This window comes from Mastigoproctus giganteus, chromosome 8 (genome assembly GCF_048544385.1).
Source record: "Mastigoproctus giganteus isolate SK-2022 chromosome 8, ASM4854438v1, whole genome shotgun sequence".
Classification (NCBI taxonomy): Eukaryota; Metazoa; Arthropoda; class Arachnida; order Uropygi; family Thelyphonidae; genus Mastigoproctus; species Mastigoproctus giganteus.
The window spans coordinates 82,624,094-82,643,818 of record NC_143582.1 but is presented as its reverse complement, the minus strand read 5'-3'; the positions used below and the strand labels follow the sequence as shown (position 1 = coordinate 82,643,818).

Sequence of the window (19,725 nt, the reverse complement as noted above, 5' to 3'; positions counted from 1 at the left end):
CCCCTATACCTAACTGTGCCTATGCCAGTATCACAAAAAAAAAATCAGACAATAGCCACGCAAACTGATGTTACCGTTCCATCTAACATATCAATCTCTGACTGGGCTCGAGCTGTCCTCTCTCAGCAAGAGTCCAATACCCTGAACTCTTGCTGAGAGAGAACAGGGTATTGGACTCTTGCTGAGAGAGGATGGCAAGAGTCAGCAAGAGTCCAATACCCTGAAGCACTCAGACCAAGCAAGTAATACACCTCTTACGATTCCAGTAAAATCTCCTCCGCCGCCAATGATTGCTACTACTACTTCAAATAATCTTAAGTCATCTTCAAAAAAGATTATTCAGGACACGCCGATGGATCCAGAGTATTCATCCAAACAGGAAGATCAGATTCTGGAAATATTTGTAGAAGAAGATATGGACACAGGTCGCCCTACATTTCCAAAAAGAGACAAATCAAAGCCAGAATGCCATAAGACAGCTACGTCAGGTACAGCTTCTTCTAAATTAAAATAATGCCATATATTTTACAGTGGAATTGTAGAGGCTTTCATGGCAACATTGATGACATTCAGTATTTAATTAGATGCTATTCTCCAGTGGGTTTCTGTCTGCAGGAAACCTATTTAACTAATCGGATTTCTGTATACATAAAAAACTACTCAATCTATCGAAGAGATCAGAATACATCCTATTCTGCTCATGGTGGTGTAGCTATTTTGATTAACTCAAAGATCCCTGCTAGCCAAATTGAAGCCGTTGCTGTGCGTCTGATTACTCATATTGCATTTACACTAGTCTCAGTCTATCTCCCACCAAATTATACCTACTCTTATAATGATCTTGAAGAACTTCTAAAACAGTTACCCTCTCCTGTTTGCTTGCAGTCCTAATAGTTACAGACCAATCTCTCTGTCAAGTTGCCTTGGTAAAATTCTTGAAAAAATTATCCACAGTCGATTAACCTGGATCATTGAAACTCAACATCTACTGAGTAATTGTCAGCAAGGCTTTCGCAAAAATAGGTCCTCCCTAGATCTGATCATCAAGGCGGAATCTGAAATTCGCAATGCCTTTGTGAAAAACGAAAACCTTGTCATGGTATCCATTGATATAGAGAAGGCATTTGATACTACCTGGCAGTATGGCATTCTCAGTGACCTACATAATCTTGGTCTACGAGGCAACCTGCCTATATTTATTAGGAACTTCCTTCAGAGCCGCTCTTTCCAGATTCGATACCAAAATTCCTTTTCTTTTATATTCTCACAGGAAGGAGTATCACAGGGATCGGTATTGAGCACAATCCTATTTGCCCTTAGAATTGATTCCATTACAAAAGAACTTCCAAATACTGTGGAAGCCTATCTTTATGCTGACGATCTCTCTATTTCTTGTCATTCTCAGAGCATGAGATCTATTGAATGGCAATTGCAGATGTCCCTCAATAAAGAACAAAAATGGGCTGAGTTCAATGGATATCGTCTCTCCCATCAGAAAACAGTTGCAATCCAATTCTGCAATCAACGTAAATTACATATAGACCCTGAACTTCGGATATCAAATTCCACCATCCCGATTGCCAACAATATTAGATTCTTGGGATTGATACTGGACAGCAAGTTAAACTTCTTTGAGCACATTAAAGTAATACGTACTACCTGTCTGATAAAGCTGAATGCTAAGAGCTCTATCTGCCCTGTCTTGGGGAGCAGATTGTACAACTTTGCTGCTCTTATATAGAGCACTGATTGGATCCGGTTTGGAATACAGTGCCCCAGTTTATATGATTCTGCCCGAAAGAGTGTATTGTGCTGGCTCGATCCTTTACAACACAATGCGCTGTGGATTGCTCTTAGTGCTTATAGGACATCTCCAACCTATAGTCTATATATTGAAGCCCATGAGCCCCCTCTGTATCTCCTCAGAAAAATGTTACTACTTAAATATGCAGTCAGAATAAAAAATTGTTCTCTGCACCCCATTCAGCCATATCTCTTTAATCCACCATTTTGCAATCTCTACAGAAATAAACCAAATAAAATACAACCAGCAGGCCTACGGCTCCTTGAAAAACCACAAAATTGGAATGTTCCTCTCCACAGTAGGCAGCAGATAAAGAATTATTCTCGCCACCATGGCCTCCCTTTTCTCAACCGACCTGCGATAATTGTTTTCTCCAATGGAGAAAGACTGGTCTACCGACTCTGATGCTAGCCATATCCAAAACTATTTTGACTTCTTACCGATATATACTGATGGTTCCAAATCTGATTCAACTATTGGTGGAGCAGCAGTGTTTCCTTCTGCTATCATATCAGCTTCTCTTCCACCTGAGTACAGCAGCTTTTCAGCGGAATTATATGCAATACAATTAGCTCTACAAAATTTGACTCTTCACCCATCTGCAAAATATTTAGTTTGTACTGACTCTCTCAGCTCAATTAGAGCAATGCAGAATTCCTCTCATAAGGATCACCCTGTTTTAAATCAAATCAAGAATTTGCTGTTGAAAATTGAAGATCGTCAGCAACGAGTGAACTTTTGTTGGATTCCATCGCATGCAGGCATTAAAGGGAATGAGTTGGCTAATATTTCTGCTAAAAATTCGTCATCCTTAGACTTAACCACTGTCTTTATTCCAGTTTCTGATAATAATATTGTAATTCAAACAGCATACCATCCACAGTGGACAGAGCTATGGCATAAACAAACAAATAACAAACTTTTCCAGTTGAAAAAGTACCCTAAATTTTGGCACTCATGCATTCAGACAGTTCAGCGAGAAGTAGTACTCACAAGGATTAGAATAGGACATACTCATTTGACTCACCTCCGTCTACTCACAGGCGATGATCCTCCTCAGTGTTCACAGTGCTCTGAGCATCTAACAGTCAAACTTATTTTGATTGATTGTCCACATTATCGACAACATCGAACTTCAATATTTCATTCTCTGTCTAATCTCCGAGAATGGATAACATTAAATGATATCATTGGTGAAAATGCAAATATTAATGAACTTTTCTGTTATTTGAAACAAATAGGAATGTACGAACGACTATGATTAGTTTCTGACATGAAATGAGATTGAAAAGTTGCAAATTTTTGATTTTGTTTTTACAAAAAAAAAAAGTTGCAATCTTTTTTTTTTTTGCAAAAAAAGTTTGCAAAAAAAAAAAGTTGCAAACCTCGCTGGTGCCTAGTCTGGAGACTAGGCACCAGCGAGGTGATCTGATAAAGGTGTATAAAGCCTTGAATGGTTTGAAAATGCTCAATGCTGATGGGATTCTTCCTCTCGCTCAGAATAATCACCTGAGAGGGCATAAATTCAAACTGAGGAAAGACAGATGTAGGATAGACGTGCGGAAATTTTGCCTTTAGCCAGCGGGTGGTTGGTTGGTGGAACAGACTTCCATCCCTTGTCGTGGAAGTTGATAGCCTAAATAAGTTTAAGGCTCAGCTGGACAGATATTTTGAACGAACGGAGGGGTGAAGTGGAAGTGGTTTTTTTTTTTTTTTTTGGCTGATGCTGCATAAGCTTGCTTTCTTGCATCAAATGCCTTTACTAATGCTAATGCTAATAGTCTTGAACAACTGTCTTCATAGAAATTATTTATTATTTTTTTTTTCCAACATTCCTATTAATAGGCGCAATATAGCCACAGCAGCTAGTGCACCATTAAACACACACACACACGACTCCCCTCCTCGATCTCAGATACCATGCCTTGTATCTCTGAAACACCACCTGGTTTTGACCAGCCTCATAGGATATGGCTAGCATTAAACAGGACACGAATGTGCCATGGTAGATGTGCAAACCTTCTCTATAAGTGGGGCAAAATTTCTTCCCCGACATGTGACTGCGAAATCGATAGACAGACCATCCAACACATAATAGCGGACTGTGCCTTGCGAGCCTATGAAGGAAACCCTAGAGGACTTCCTGACGGTGACAGATGTGGCAATTGACTATTTAAATAAGTTAAATGTTCATTTGTGATTCTTGTTCTATTTAATTTAATTTTATATCAATCATTCTTGAGTCATGTAATTTGATTCCATGTATTCTCTACAAGCCATACGATAAATAAATAAATCAGATCAAGAGGATTACTCCTTCTAGATGCCTCCCGAACATGCTGCTGTAGAAAACAATCATCCAGTAAATCCACAAAAGCCTTGCTAGTGTGTGAGTGACCAACCCACAAATTCCAGTCAATATCTGGGAAATTAAAATCCCCCATTATAAGACACTCTGATTTACTGGCCCACTCTATTTCTCTGTACAGCTGTTTATTATACTCATCAGAGTCATTAGGCCTATAACACACTCCTACTCTCAATTTTGCTTTCCAAGTGCTTATGTCGCACACCAAACTGACCTGATACTGCACTGTCCAGCCACGTCGACTGGCTGTACTCCTTGGATTTTATGTGTTTCTTAACTAATAGCATAACCCCTCCTCCCTTCCTATTCTGTCTATCCTTCCTATACATATTGTACTCCCCAAATTCCATTTCTGCATTCCTTATGTGACACCACATCACTGATATCCCCACAATATCTGCCTTTGATGTTTTGACCAACACCTCAAATTCATTTATCAAACTCCTAGCATTGGTGTACATGCAAGTATAAATGCACCTGTTCCTATTCTTAGCTGCCCTAACACACAGCCCATGTATTTACTTGTTCCGCAATGATGCCTAGCAGTCTCTGAAATCCCCTGCACCTTGTTTTCCAGGCTGCTGCTCATTCCAATAGAAGCAGTGCAAGAATCACTTTCACCTCTGCCAGCGGCTACTGTTAATCTATTAGTCCGTGTTTCCCCCAAGCTAGCAGTTTTCCGACCCACCTAACGCTGCCTCGATAGCATCAGCAGCTATTCTTGCACCCATTCTATTTAAGTGTATCCCATACCTGTAGAAGCAGTCTCTCCTGTTAACAAGCACAGACCAGGCTGAGAAAATTCTACCCTTTAAGCCTTGCACAATCTCTCCAGAGCCAAATTGATCAAAAAGGGTCTTGTCATATACTCCCGCCTATCATGTCTGGGCAGAATTGCAGACACTTTCAAATTTAACCCTAACTCATGGCTCTTTTTCAACATTGACCTGTACTTGTTAAGTAATTCCACCAGTCTTTTACTCTTAATATTATTAGTGCCAACGTGTACAACAATATCACCTTTTTTGCCCCTGCAGACATACCCCAGTTTTGGATCCCATTGGTTAACAATTAGATGCAAAGAATATTCATCACAAAAACAAATATTCAACAGAAGAAATCATTATGGGAGAGGCAAGTCAGCTGAATAATGAAGGATCTTTAACATTCTGGTCAGAAGTAACAAGAGTCCCAGAAAATTTGAAAAGATCTACAGATAAGTTATAAAAGCCTTTCAACAAGGTTAGGAGCAATATTATGTAAATAGTAACAAAAGCAGTTGATGTCAGTGTATATGATAACTTTTTTTCTATAATTCAGTGCATTAATAGTCAGAAAGTTTCTAGTAAGTAAATTTGTGATTATGGACTGACCACAGATCCTATAATGGTATCATCAGGATGCATAAGAAAGAACTGTCCAGATAATACTGGGTGAATACATCATTAAAGTAGTTTAAGAATGGTTGAGGATATAGTAACGAAACAAATCTCTTTTTGGATTTTGTGGCTATTTACAGTTTGGAAGTGGAAGCAATTTCTTTCTTATGCAGATAATTTGACAGTCATGTACATGGCTCATTCAGGAGTAATGAATTTAGATGACAGAGATGTATTGAAACAGTGAAGAAGATCAAGTATACAGTATAAGCATCAAATATATTTATAATGAATAAAGGAATATTATCCAGGCTAGCAGTGACTTTCAGAGGTAGGGAATTAATAGCAATTTTCAAATAAGTCTTTGGAGAGAGATATACAGAGTTCAGATTACTGACTGGAAAGGGAGTATCCTTGAAGTTACTAGAAACATCAACCTTTGGTTAAACTTTGCAGTGTGATCAGTTCATTTATCTAGGCTAAACCATGACAGAAGAGAAAAAATGTTCTGCATCAATTTTTGAATTTATATAATTTGAAATATCTCTTAAGTTTATTAAATTCTTCTCGAGACTGAGAAAAAATTTGAATGCTATGTTCAGAGGAGGAATGTTTGTATGCCCTAAAACATCTTTGTTTTAATTTAAAAGCTATAGGTAATTGTTGGATCCACTGTGCCTTAGAGTGGTTTGTTGGGGAAGGAAAGTTTTGATGCAGAAGGTTTCACTATAGGCTGTAACCAGTATTAAATTATTCTTTTGCTGGTTGCTGCATAGCAAAACATACAGACACGAAACATTTAAGGGACATTCCAGTGATATAGATTTAACAAGGTAACACACAATTTTTCATTTGAATGTTTTTAACATTTTACATTAAACACACATTCTTTACTTTTGGAATTTTTAAATAATACACCTGTTAAAAAAAGAGAGATCTAGGGATAGGTTAATGGTTTCATCTGAAATGCACAGAGATAGAAATAGCTGAGCAACATCTATAGTATCAGTGTAAATTGCATTGAGGATGTTGGTAGCACTTGTAGGAGAAAAATGATGGTTTGTAAGGCCACTTAATCAGTTTATCTCTGTGGCAGAGATAAACTGATTAAGAATGTAAACATTCACTTTTTTAAATAGAATCAAGTATATTAAAATTTCCAGAAATAATAATCAATTTTTGTTTGCATACCTTAGGTAACTTTCTGAACATACTGAACAGATATCATTAGTCGGACTGGTATGAATATACACAACAATGGTATTCATAAAAGTATGTTGTAATTTCAGTCTTAAATAAATAGCTTTGAAGTTACATGATGGGTTTCCTGGTTTTTGAGAAAACATTTGAATTGTATTAGTTAAATTCAGAATGATAAATCTGGGTCCACATCAGTTCAGTACATGACATTGCGACAATTTGGTGTATGAAATTCAGTGTATGAGACAGTTTGGTGTATGTGCAACAATTTAGTGTTCAGTTTGTATTCATTTCTCTTTCTCTTACCTGGTTTTTGTGTATGAAAATTACTTCTGGTTTTCCAAACCTCAAACAATCCATCCTGCTAGAATAGCACTGTGGTTAGGATCCATGCCATGTGGAAAATGAGGTGGTTTGAATCCCACCACAAAGGAGGAATTTTTATGCATGAGTGCTTGGTTCCCTTCACCACCTGATAATTTGGGTTTTTTTAAATAAGCAAACAAGGCAAACCAACAATACAATATACATAATTCATAGGCATTATATACAGATGCCTCACGACTCTAGTTGTTTGGTGCAAAATAAAAACTCTTAACTACCACCCTTCATGCTAAGTGTCTTTTGGTAGTAGTAATGGCAAATGATGCAGGAAAGCAAGCTTATATAGCATCAACAACAACAAAAAAAAAAAAAAAAAGAAAAATGAAGTTCATCCATTTGTACCATCCAAGAATTTGCCTAGTTCTCCCTTGAATTTATTCAACCCATCCACTTCCATATCAACAGATGGAAGCCTGTTCCAACAATCAACCACCTGCTGGCTGAAGGAAAACTTCTGCACTTCCATCCTGCAAACATCCTTCTTCAACTTGAATTTATACTCCTCATGTGTGTAGTCTCAGCAAGCTGAAGAATACCATTAACATTCAGCTTACTCAATCCATTCAAGGCTTTAAACATCTCTCTCAGATCTCCCTCGCAGGTGTCTGGTCTTGAAATGCAATTTGCAGAACTGAAGCCTTTCTACATTAGAGCACCCTTTTGTTCCTTTCACCAATCTGTCTGCCTTCTTTGCACCCATTCCAGCAGATCTATATCCTTCCTAAAGTGAAGCCTCCAGACCTGTATACAGTACTCAATATATGGCCTAACTATGGCCTGCCTTATACAAAGGGATAATCACTCCCTTATCCCTGCTAGCAAAGTTTCTGTATATTATTGACAAAACACCATGAGCTGTCCTGGCTGCATGTCTGCACTGCTCAGAGAACTGCACAATTACACCTAGGTCATTTTCATTCTCCACTACTTTGAGTGTAGTACCACACAGTTCATAAGTTACTCGGGGGTTACTGCTACCCATGTGCATTACCTTGCATTGGTCAATGTTAAAGTTCAACTGCCATTTCTCAGCCCATTGACCCAATTTTCCAGATCTTGTTTCAGTAGCTCTTTCCTGATGATTGTTGTTAATCACCCTGCCATCCTTTGTATCATCTGCTAACTTAGATATTAAGCCTGATATACCTTCATCAACATCACTCATAAATTCTGAAAGCAACAATGGGCCCAGCACTGAACCATGGGTAACTGCACTAATAACATTAGTCCATGAAAAGCAGTGCCCATTGGTAACCACTCTCTGTCTTCCACTAATCATCCCTTTATCCATAGCAGTAACTTGTTCTTAATGCCAAATTACTCCAGTTTGTAAAGCAGTCTTTTATATGCAAGTCTTTTATGTATCAAAAGCCTTCTTGAAATCCGGGTATATGATGTCAAAATTATTTTTTGCATCCTGTTCCTTGGTCACTGCATCACAGTAACCTACCACATTAGTTAGACAAGACTGCGCCTTGACAAATTATGTTGTGATTTCAGTATAACTGCATGCTGTCCAAATGGTCCCTGCATTATTTCTTTAACCAGTGATTCCATTATTTTCCCCGGAACAAATGTTAAGCTAACATAACTCCCCCAATGAAGGCTACATTTGGAGAAGTTATGTTCTTGGTCTAAGGAAGTGCACTCAGTTGACAAGGGTTTTCAGTGAAATGTTGAGTTGGTTTGGCGTGTTCAGCACTGGAAAGAAAAAATAGGAATAGGAGTGTGTTATAGGCAAAAAAACTGAACTGTGATGAGCATAATGAACAAGTATACAGACAAATTGAGTGGGCCAGTAAATTAGAATTCCTTATACTGGAGTATTTTAACTTTCCAAATATTGACTGAAACTTGTGGGTCGATCACTCATACAGTAGCAAGAGATTTGCTACTGTGTGGGGAGATCCTCATGGACTGGAGATGAGCAAATGTATCCCCAATTCACAAAGGGGGATTGAAGGGTGACACGAGTAATTACAGACCAGTTAGTTTAACTTCTGTTCCGGGTAAAATAATGGAGTCACTGGTTAAAGATGCATTGCAGGATCATCTAAACAAGACTGCAGCAATAATTCAGACATAGCATGGGTTTGTTAAGGGAAAGTCTTGTTTGAAAAATTTGATTGGATATTAAGATGTGGTTACAAAGGAACTGGATGCAAAAAATAATTTTGTATCATATACTTGGATTTCAGGAAAGCCTTTGACACTGTTGCACATCGAAGACTACGTACAAATTGGAGCAGAATGGTATATTAAGGGTAAGTTGCTACAATGGATAAAAGGATGGTTGAGCGGGAGAAGACAGAAGGTGGTAATCAATGGGTGCTGCTCTTTGTGGACTAATGTTATTAGTGGAGTCCCACAAGGTTTGGTGTTGGGTCCACTGTTGTTTTGTATATTTATCAATGATACTGATGAAGGTGTATCAGGCTTAGTGTCAAAGTTTGCAGATGATACAAAAGTTGGCAGGGTTGTTAATGACAGTAATGGCAGTGTGCTACTGCAACAGGATCTAGAAAATTTGGGAAGATGAGCTGAGAAACGGCAAATGAAGTTTAACATTGACAAATGCAAAGTACTGCATATGAGTAGAAGCAACCCCGGAGGAACACACCAACTGTGTGGTACAATACGTAGGGTGGTAGAAAATGAAAAAGACCTGGGGGTAATTGTACAGTCAGATATGAAGTTTTCTGAGTGATGCAGACAGGCTGCCAGAGTAGGTCATGGGGTTTTGTCAATGATATACAGGAATTTTGCTAGCAGGGAAAAGGAGGTGATTGTCCCTCTTTATAAGGGAATGGTCAGGCCACACATTAAGACTGCGTACAGGTCTGTAGGCCTCATTTTAGGAAGGATGTAGATTTGCTTGAGTGTGTACAGAGAAGGTTAACAAGATTAGTGAGGGAAATGAAGGAATCCTCTTACCAAGAGAGACTTAAGTTCTGCAAATTACAGCGGCTGGAGACTAGGCACCTGCGAGGTGATCTGATTGATGTGTATAAGGCCTTGAATGTGTTGAGCACGCTGAATTCTGATGGGATTCTTCCACTTGTTCAGATTATGAACCTAAGGGGGCATAAATTCAAATTGAGGAAAAGACAGCTGTAGAATATATGTGAGGAAATTTGCCTTTAGCCAGCAGATGGTTAATTGCTGAAACAAAATTCCATCTGTCATTGTGGTAGTTGATAGGTTAAATAAATTTAAAGAGGAACTGGACAAACAATTTAGAGGGAATGGTTGTGTGAATTTTTTTTTTTTTTTGGCACTAAGCCTGATATACCTTCATCAGTATCATTGATAAATATACAAAACAACACTTGCTTTCTTGCATCACATGCCATGATTATTATTACTATTTCTGGATTTTTGGATAACTGTTTTCTACAACAGCATGTTGGAGAGAGAATGAGAGAAAGTAATACTCTGAACTGATTATCAGAAGTGACTCTTCGTATCTAGGTAAAGGAGTCAATAAGTGGCACTGATTATGATATATTGATGTGGGAGAAATATATTGTCGTTATTCTTAGAGTAAATAGAATATATTTTGCTTCCATAAAGGCAACCAGCTAAAATGGTTGTAGACAGTTTTTAAATTCCTTTTAGTGAGATCAACTGGTGATGTTACTAACTTCAAATTCTAGAGAAGTAATAGTATAACATTTTATACCAACTAAGAGATGTTAGTTGCCAGGCATAATGGTGTTTTATATTCATTTGCTTTCTCCATTAGCTGCGATATTATGTGAAGGTGATCCATAGTTGAGAATCCTATCCTAAAGCCAGCTTGCTCTTTTGGTTGATTCTCATCAAGTATTCTTTCATGCCACAACAAAAACAAGCTACCTTGTTTGGCTCATATATATGCTGGTATGAGCCAATTGTTTATCTGGGAGGGTTCAGTGGATAATGAAAATAATTATACTTTTTTTTAAGATAGTGTATATACAGAATTGTGCAATCAAAGGCCATGCACGCAGGTCTATTGAACTTTGTTTACAATTTTTGATAGCTATTCTTACTTCATAGCATTCCTCCATTTGTTAAATTAAGTTTTGAACAACAATTTAGAATCAGACTGCATGCTAATATATCTTTTTTTACCCAGAATGATCTCAGAAGTCACATCCAGAAATTATGCACATTCCTCACAGCATCATTAAACAACACTTTTTTTCTGTTAAACTAAGACCCTTTTAATGCACTTTTTCTCCCAGATTACAAATATCACATCAGATTTTTAAAACTTTTCATTATTTTATATTAAAAATTGCACTTAATAGGAAGTACAGCAATACCTCGTACAGTGCAGTTAATGCATTTGGAAAAACTACTACAAACTACTGCACTGACTGAATCAGCAGTAAACAGGGAATACATAATCAGTCGCAGATATATAAATATATATCTGTGACTATTTATATATATATAAACTGCACTATAGTGAATCCCGTACTGGTTGAAGCCACACTGTGTGAGGTATTGCTGTATATTACAATTTAACTTGCCTCAAACAGGCCTCTGGGGTTGGGTAAATTCATATTGTGATTTTTAAATGTTTCTCACCAACCACGTATTAAAATAAGACACGGAAACTGAAATTTTAAAAACTATATATTTACTACTATATATTTACAATTAAATAACTTTACAACTAAAAATATAAAAATATTTAAAATATATATATACATCAAATAAAATATATTAAAATACCGGGTTAAGAGCGATAAAACCAACCGTAGCTTTCGAAGGCTCCTGCCTTCTTCTTCAGCGGTAGCTTCCTTGTACTGCGTACCAGCAGGTTCACGGTCTAAATCTAAATACTGGGACCGGAAGCGGCTCGGGAGCGCATCATATGAAATCATTCATCCCTTCTGAGGATCATAGCCTCAAAGAGGGGATGAATCCGCAAACCTTTGTCTCTATTAATGTTTTCTGTCGAATTAATCCGCAAACTCTCGAGCCACTTGCTGTCCCAGAACCTATACGCCCGATCAGTGATGATAGCTTCATCCGGGGAGATCTGGTGCTGCTTCTCCCAAAAATGCTTGGCCACGGTGGACTTACCATGGTCTGCATTCCTTATTGCCTTAGTGTGCTTCCCCCAGATGTTCTTTGAGACGACGCTTTGTTTCCCCTACATAACATTCCCCACAATCCGGGCATTTAATACTGTAAACGAACCCACTAGCATTCTCTTTTTGAATGGGGTCTTTTACTTGTGACACGATTGTGTGCAGCTTCCGGCCTGGAATCTGCACACAACGCATCTGATAATTTCTTAGTAACCTAGTTATATGCTCAGTTATGCCCGGATAGTAGGGAATGTATGCAGTAGCTATTGGCGTGAAGGGTTCACCTCTCCTCTGATTTTCTTCAATATACTTTTGTATAATCCTCTGGGAGTAGCCACACTTTGTAAGAAACACCGTGACACATTCATATTCTTCTTTCCTATCCTCAAAGGTACTACAGTGCGATTTTGCCCTGTCTATTAACACTCTGACCACACTGTTCCTATGATGATTGGTCTGAGCAGAACTGTAGTGCAAGTACTGGCTTTTGCACATTGGTTTCCTATAGACATTAGTTTTTAGTTGTTGGCCTTCTCTACAGACCAATAACATCTAGGAATGGCAAAATTCCTTCTTCCTCTACCTCCGAGATAAATTGTATGAATGGGGAGAAGCCATTTAAAAAATTCAGCACTTTATTTTCACTCCCCTTTTGAATGATTGAGAATGTATCATCAACAAATCTCATCCCTGGATGCATAGGGAGATCTCGACCATTAAATATTCTAGCCTCTAGCTCCTCCATAGCTAGGTTAGCTATAATCGCACTAATGGGGGAGCCCATGGCTGTACCGTTAACCTGCCTATACATAATATTACCAAAAATCATGGTGGTGCTTGAGAGGCATAGTTCAATACCTTTACAAATATCTTCTAAGCTTAATTGCATTCTACTACTCAAGGTGGCGTCCTTCTGCAAGGCCATGTGTGCACAAAGTACTCCATGGTCGATAGGAATACACGTAAAAAGCAATGTCACATCGAAAGATATCATAGTTTCATTTTCTTCTATGTGCTGACTTCTTATGAAGCGCACATAGTCTTTACTATCTTTGACGCTGAATTCGGAAGTTCCTACTAATGGAGACAGTATTTTGGCCAGGAAACTAGACAAGGCATACGTGGGACTGCCAATAAATGACACTATAGGTCTAAGTGGTACACCCACTTTGTATATTTTTGGTAAGCCATAAAATCTTGGTATCTGGCTGCCTATACCGAGATTTTAGGGAGCCAGATACCGAGATTTTATGGCTTACCAAAAATACAAAGTGGGTGTACCACTTAGACCTATAGTATCATTTATTGGCAGTCCCACGTATGCCTTGTCTAGTTTCCTGGCCAAAATACTGTTTCCATTAGTAGGAACTTCCAAATTCAGCTTCAAAGATAGTAAAGACTATGTGCGCTTCATAAGAAGTCAGCACATAGAAGAAAATGAAACTATGATATCTTTCGATGTGACATTGCTTTTTACGTGTATTCCTATCGACCATGGAGTACTTTGTGCACACATGGCCTTGCAGAAGGACACCACCTTGAGTAGTAGAATGCAATTAAGCTTAGAAGATATTTGTAAAGGTATTGAACTATGCCTCTCAAGCACCACCATGATTTTTGGTAATATTATGTATAGGCAGGTTAACGGTACAGCCATGGGCTCCCCCATTAGCGCGATTATAGCTAACCTAGCTATGGAGGAGCTAGAGGCTAGAATATTTAATGGTCGAGATCTCCCTATGCGTCCAGGGAAGAGATTTGTTGATGATACATTCTCAATCATTCAAAAGGGGAGCGAAAAAAAGTGTTGAATTTTTTAAATGGCTTCTCCCCATTCATACAATTTATCTCGGAGGTAGAGGAAGAAGGAATTTTGCCATTCCTAGATGTTATTGGTCTGTAGAGAAGGCCAACAACTAAAAACTAATGTCTATAGGAAACCAATGTGCAAAAGCCAGTACTTGCACTACAGTTATGCTCAGACCAATCATCATAGGAACAGTGTGGTCAGAGTGTTAATAGACAGGGCAAAATCACACTGTAGTACCTTTGAGGATAGGAAAGAAGAATATGAACGTGTCACGGCGGATCTTACAAAGTGTGGCTACTCCCAGAGGATTATACAAAAGTATATTGAAGAAAATCAGAGGAGAGGTGAACCCTTCACGCCATAGCTACTGCATGCATTCCCTACTATCCGGGCATAACTGAGCATATAACTAGGGTACTAAGAAATTATCAGATGCGTTGTGTGCAGATTCCAGGCCGGAAGCTGCACACAATCGTGTCACAATTAAAAGACCCCATTCAAAAAGAGAATGCTAGTGGGTTCGTTTACAGTATTAAATGCCCGGATTGTGGGGAATGTTATGTAGGGGAAACAAAGCGTCGTCTCAAAGAACATCTGGGGGAAGCACACTAAGGCAATAAGGAATGCAGACCATGGTAAGTCCACCGTGGCCGAGCATTTTTGGGAGAAGCAGCACCATATCTCCCCGGACGAAGCTATCATCACTGATCGGGCGTATAGGTTCTGGGACAGCAAGTGGCTCGAGAGTTTGCGGATTAATTCGACAGAAAACATTAATAGAGACAAAGGTTTGCGGATTCATCCCCTCTTTGAGGCTATGATCCTCAGAAGGGATGAATGATTTCATATGATGCGCTCCCGAGCTGCTTCCGGTCCCAGTACACAGGAGAATAGAACACATGGTGATGAAACACGCGATTTAGACCGTGAACCTGCTGGTACTTAGGATGCACTGCAGTACAAGGAAGCTACCGCTGAAGAAGAAGGCAGGAGCCTTTGAAAGCTACGGTTGGTTTTATCGCTCTTAACCCGGTATTTTAATGTATTTTATTTGATGTATATATATATTTTAAATATTTTTATATTTTTAGTTGTAAAGTTATTTTAACTGTAAATATATAGTAGTAAATATATAGTTTTTAAAATTTCAGTTTCTGTGTCTTATTTTAATACGTGGTTGGTAAGAATCATTTAAAAATCACAATATAAAATTGAACTTGCAATTTTCATTTTCCTGAAGACTTGCATCACCTGTTGAATTTAAATCATTAAGAGTTATTAAAGACTCTAGATGACCTTTATTACTGTATGACAGTTTGTACTAATGTAGTGCTATAAATAGCAGTATAGCACTACATTAGATTCTACTAAACTGTGAAGTGGTGTAGTACTACATTACATTCTACATGTGAAATTGAAGTCAACTGTTTTTGCACATGATGAATCATGTTAAAATGAAATATTTATTGTTATCCAGTAAGTTAATAAACTCAACAGTTACTGTTATGTTTATGATGAGTATATAACTGCATGTCACAAAGATCCTGTGATGTTCTTTGTGAGCCAATGAACTTTGGTCCCTACTTATCAGGTGGGTACATCGTATAGTGACATTTTAAGAATGGTTGAATGGAAAAATTATATGCATGCCATTTGCAGTACCAGCAATATGGCAGGAACAGAAAAAACCATTTTGAAGATTGCTATTTTTTATTTAACCAGGACTGATGGCTTTTCATTTAAAAGTAAGGAGATGGTTGAGTATTCCAGTTTGGTGCAGTTGGCTACAGTCCTCTTAGCAATAGACAACAGTTACTGGCTGGAAAGGTAACTTTCTGCTGGCTAGTTGCTAAGTGGTCAGTCATACAACACAAAGATAAAACCACAAACTATGCAACATGCATGACTGGCCATGCAGAGATGCCACAACACAGATGACATAAGCAAATTGTGGAATGATCCTAGGGAATTGCCTAGACAGAAGCATGTACATAATCCAGTAATCCAATATGCCTTCTGCAATGTGGTTTATAGTTCATCCTGATGACATGCCTCCTTAAACTTGTACTTTATATGAAGATATATCGTGTTGTGAAGATGACTGAAATAATGGAAGTTTCTAACAAGGATCAAGAATACATACTAATCTAAGAGTGTCAACTTCATTGTATTACTCAGGTGGAACTAAATGGCCTGTTCAAGGCTTAAATATTTCCAAGGGTCAAATATAACTCTATGATTCCAAATTACAGGGATGGAACTTGCTTACACAACAACCATATTTACATATCATAGATACCAGAAAGATTAAATACAGTTTTTCTCCATGACAAAAGATTTTCCTTTGTGCAGCAATACTAATGGTTTAATAGATGCTGCAGGCCACAAGCATCAGCCCAAAGCCTGGAAGCTTTATATAGATTTATATAATTGCAGTTTAAAGGCCATTTAATATGGAATTTATAATTAAAAAAAAATTAATTACACAAGATATAACTGGAAAATGTGATGTGATCTTGAAGCAGTTACACTTTTATTGGATTTGCAACTTGGTTTCGCAAAACTTGCTGTTTCTTATGTGAATGGGATAGCAAAGCAAGAGGATTCACATTATTTTTTCAAGAAGTGGCTACCTCCAAAAGTATTATTTCTGGCTAGAAGAATGCCTCCACCACCACCACCACCACCAGCTGATAGGGAAGATATTTTAATACTCCCCCTTCATATCAAATTAGGCTTAACAAAACCATGATAAAAGCACTTGACAAAAGGCATGGTTTCCAATGCTTAAAACAAAAATTTCATGGATTTTAAGTGAAACAAAGATAAAAGAGGGCATATCTGTTGGTCCACAAAAGATTTCAGTGAAAGCCACTAAAAGTATTCTTTTGATGATGTCCTCAACATACACAAAAAAGCAGCATGGAATGCCCTCAAGGCATCCTACCCTGAGGGCATTTTTGTGAGGTTCTCTGGGCATATAATCAATAGTGTACTTTATATAAATTTTACATAATATATATATTGCTATAGTAGCAGGGAATAGTGTAGGATTATTACAACTGTACTAAAATATCACATTGCATTACTGTACTAGTAGTTTGGTATTAGTGTTGGCAAATAATTCAAGGAAGCAAAGCTTACACAGCACCACCTGCCCATCCCCCTCTGATAATTTGTCTAATTCTTTAATTTAATTCTTCCTTAAATTTATTCAAATTAGTCACTTCTGCAATACCAGATGGAAGTCATATCCAAGTTAATTGTTGGAACAAACTTCTATCTGCCATTGTAGAGGTTGATAGATTAAATAAATTCAACGAGGAACTGGACAAACTTTTAGAGGGAATGGATGTGTAAAATTGTTTTTTTTCCTTAGATACATTACTGATGCTACATTAGCTCATATGCTTGCTTTTTTGCATCACTTGCCACCATTACTACTACTATACAAAGGAAGATTATATCAAGCAATTATGAATGTAAATACTTTACACTTCACTGTACTGAAATCAGAAAAAATATCTAGAAGACACCTAGAAAAGTATGAAAGACTTATTGAGACATTATCTTCTTTGCAGTTAGTGCTGATGATGTGGTATGACATTATAAAAAAAATTATATACCTGATACCAAAAATGCCAAAAAAATGAAATCAAATAGAATGGAAATACAATGCAAAGCTTTCATCTGTTGGAGCCTCATCCCATAAGGAACCACAAGACCTCAAGGGGTTATTTAAACCACAAGTGGGTACTTAAATAACCTCAAAACTCTGCCACAGGTTTGGGCTGAGTAGCTGTGGTTCTGTGCTGTGATATGGATCACAAGGATGGGGCCTTTTGAACCATGTTAAATACCTGCATGTCAAGTGAGGGTCAGATCAACATATCCCACATCAGTATCTTAACTGGTCACTGCTCTGCAGGAGGAATATAAGGCTACACCTGCTGCAGTCTATCATTCATTGGTAGTTATTCTATCCCAGAGGGTAGTGCATGTGTCATAACAACCAAGAGGAAGACCAACATGCTATTGAAGTGAGTGCAGTGAGGTCAATATGAAACTGACGTGTGTCCAGACAGAAAGATGACAAAATTTGTTAGAGAGAAGCATGTGGGGAAAAAATTAAAGAAAAAAATTATAAAATATATATAAAACTAAAAAGGTGTTTGGAATCTGGAAGCCTCTTACCTGCCTAGTTAGTGGCACACAGAATGCTGACACATTTAAATATTTTCTGAAAAATTCATATATTTATTAATTATTACAAACATTATTTATTTTCAAGCTCACATTCTTTGAAAATTTTTATTTTTCCAGATGTTTGATTTGGCTTCTTTTTGATGTAATGATGCAACAGTGTGCTTTAATCAATTTCAAGACACAAATAACAATTATGGCTCTCGTGTCTACGTGTATAACAGATTTCCTATAGAACAACTTCTCTTTCAAGAAACCCCACAATAAAAGGTCATGAAGCTGGTGGGCAAGTTCTGTTGCCCAAAATTATATGTTCTGCTTGCTCACAGTCTTGTACAAATGAAAATAAGCATCACCTAAAAACTAGGTGTTGTGTAAAACTACATTTTTCATCCCTCTGCCCATGTGGCAAACTGCTCATCTCTGTTGGTTATTTTCAGAAAAATGCTGCATCATAATCTTGTATAGGAATGCTGCATCATAATCTTGTATAGGAATGCTGCATCATAATCTTGTATAGGAATGCTTTCAAATCTAGTAAAGCACAATTTTTTGTTTGAACAGAATGCTAGGATATTTCAAGTTCACAAGTTTCTTTTCTTGTTGACTTTCCAGGAAAGTAAAAATTTCCTTCTCAGATTGCTGTGATAAACAAAATGATCATACTTCTTACAGATGTGGTGACAGAATAAAACCAAGTTACATAAATTGGTTTTATTTTGTCGCTGAATTTTATCAAAATTTTATCTTTTAAGTTTATTTTTAGAGTATAGTTTATTTAACATAATGTCTTCAGTCACTCTGAGTTTCGTGGGGGGGGGTTGATATGTTTGGGGTTGGCTTGGTGCCTTCGGCTGTGATCCTGGGGGTGTCGGGCCATCCATCAGTATAGAGTGAGGAACACATAAATTTTAAGTTGTTTTTAACTATTTTAATCGATAACTGGAAAGTGCACATCTGTCCCGAGTTCTCAGAATTTCATATCTACCTAGTTGTTGTTGTTTCGTTTTTAGGATCATTAGCAACTAAGGCCATATTTCTCCGGGGATATGTGATGGTCATTCCCTGACCTTTCCATATTTCGTGGTCATGGGTTCAAACTCCGGTCTAATCAAGAAGCGTGTGCTACGCACTGCTGCTCCTGCCTACCTGGCTACAGAGGTGATATCTACCTAGTTACAAAGGAATCCAAATCCATTTGTCCGTATTACAGTCTTATTTAATTTTCACAGTCCCTCCTTCTCTGTCATCTGATGTTTTTTCAGTTATAAAAATTTCACCTAGGTGGGTTTTGGAGGATTCCCAGCTTCCATTTGTAGTCAATAAGAGCATCTTAGTATCTTCTATATACTTCAGGGGAACAATGTTGCCCCTCCTGTAAGAGTCAACCTAAAATAACTAATGTCATTAGTTATATCACCCGGTAGATGAATCTATTATTCATTAAAAACTTGAAGGCATTGTTGTGACCAATTTCAGAACTATTTAGC

General features: G+C 37.7%; 1 protein-coding gene across 1 annotated transcript in view; it reads right to left on the bottom strand.

Moving 5' to 3' along the window:
* The window catches only part of LOC150081680 (uncharacterized), an 833,960-nt gene that overhangs the window by 8,587 nt on the left and 805,648 nt on the right, over positions 1-19,725 (bottom strand). The gene's annotated exons all lie outside the window — the stretch shown is intronic.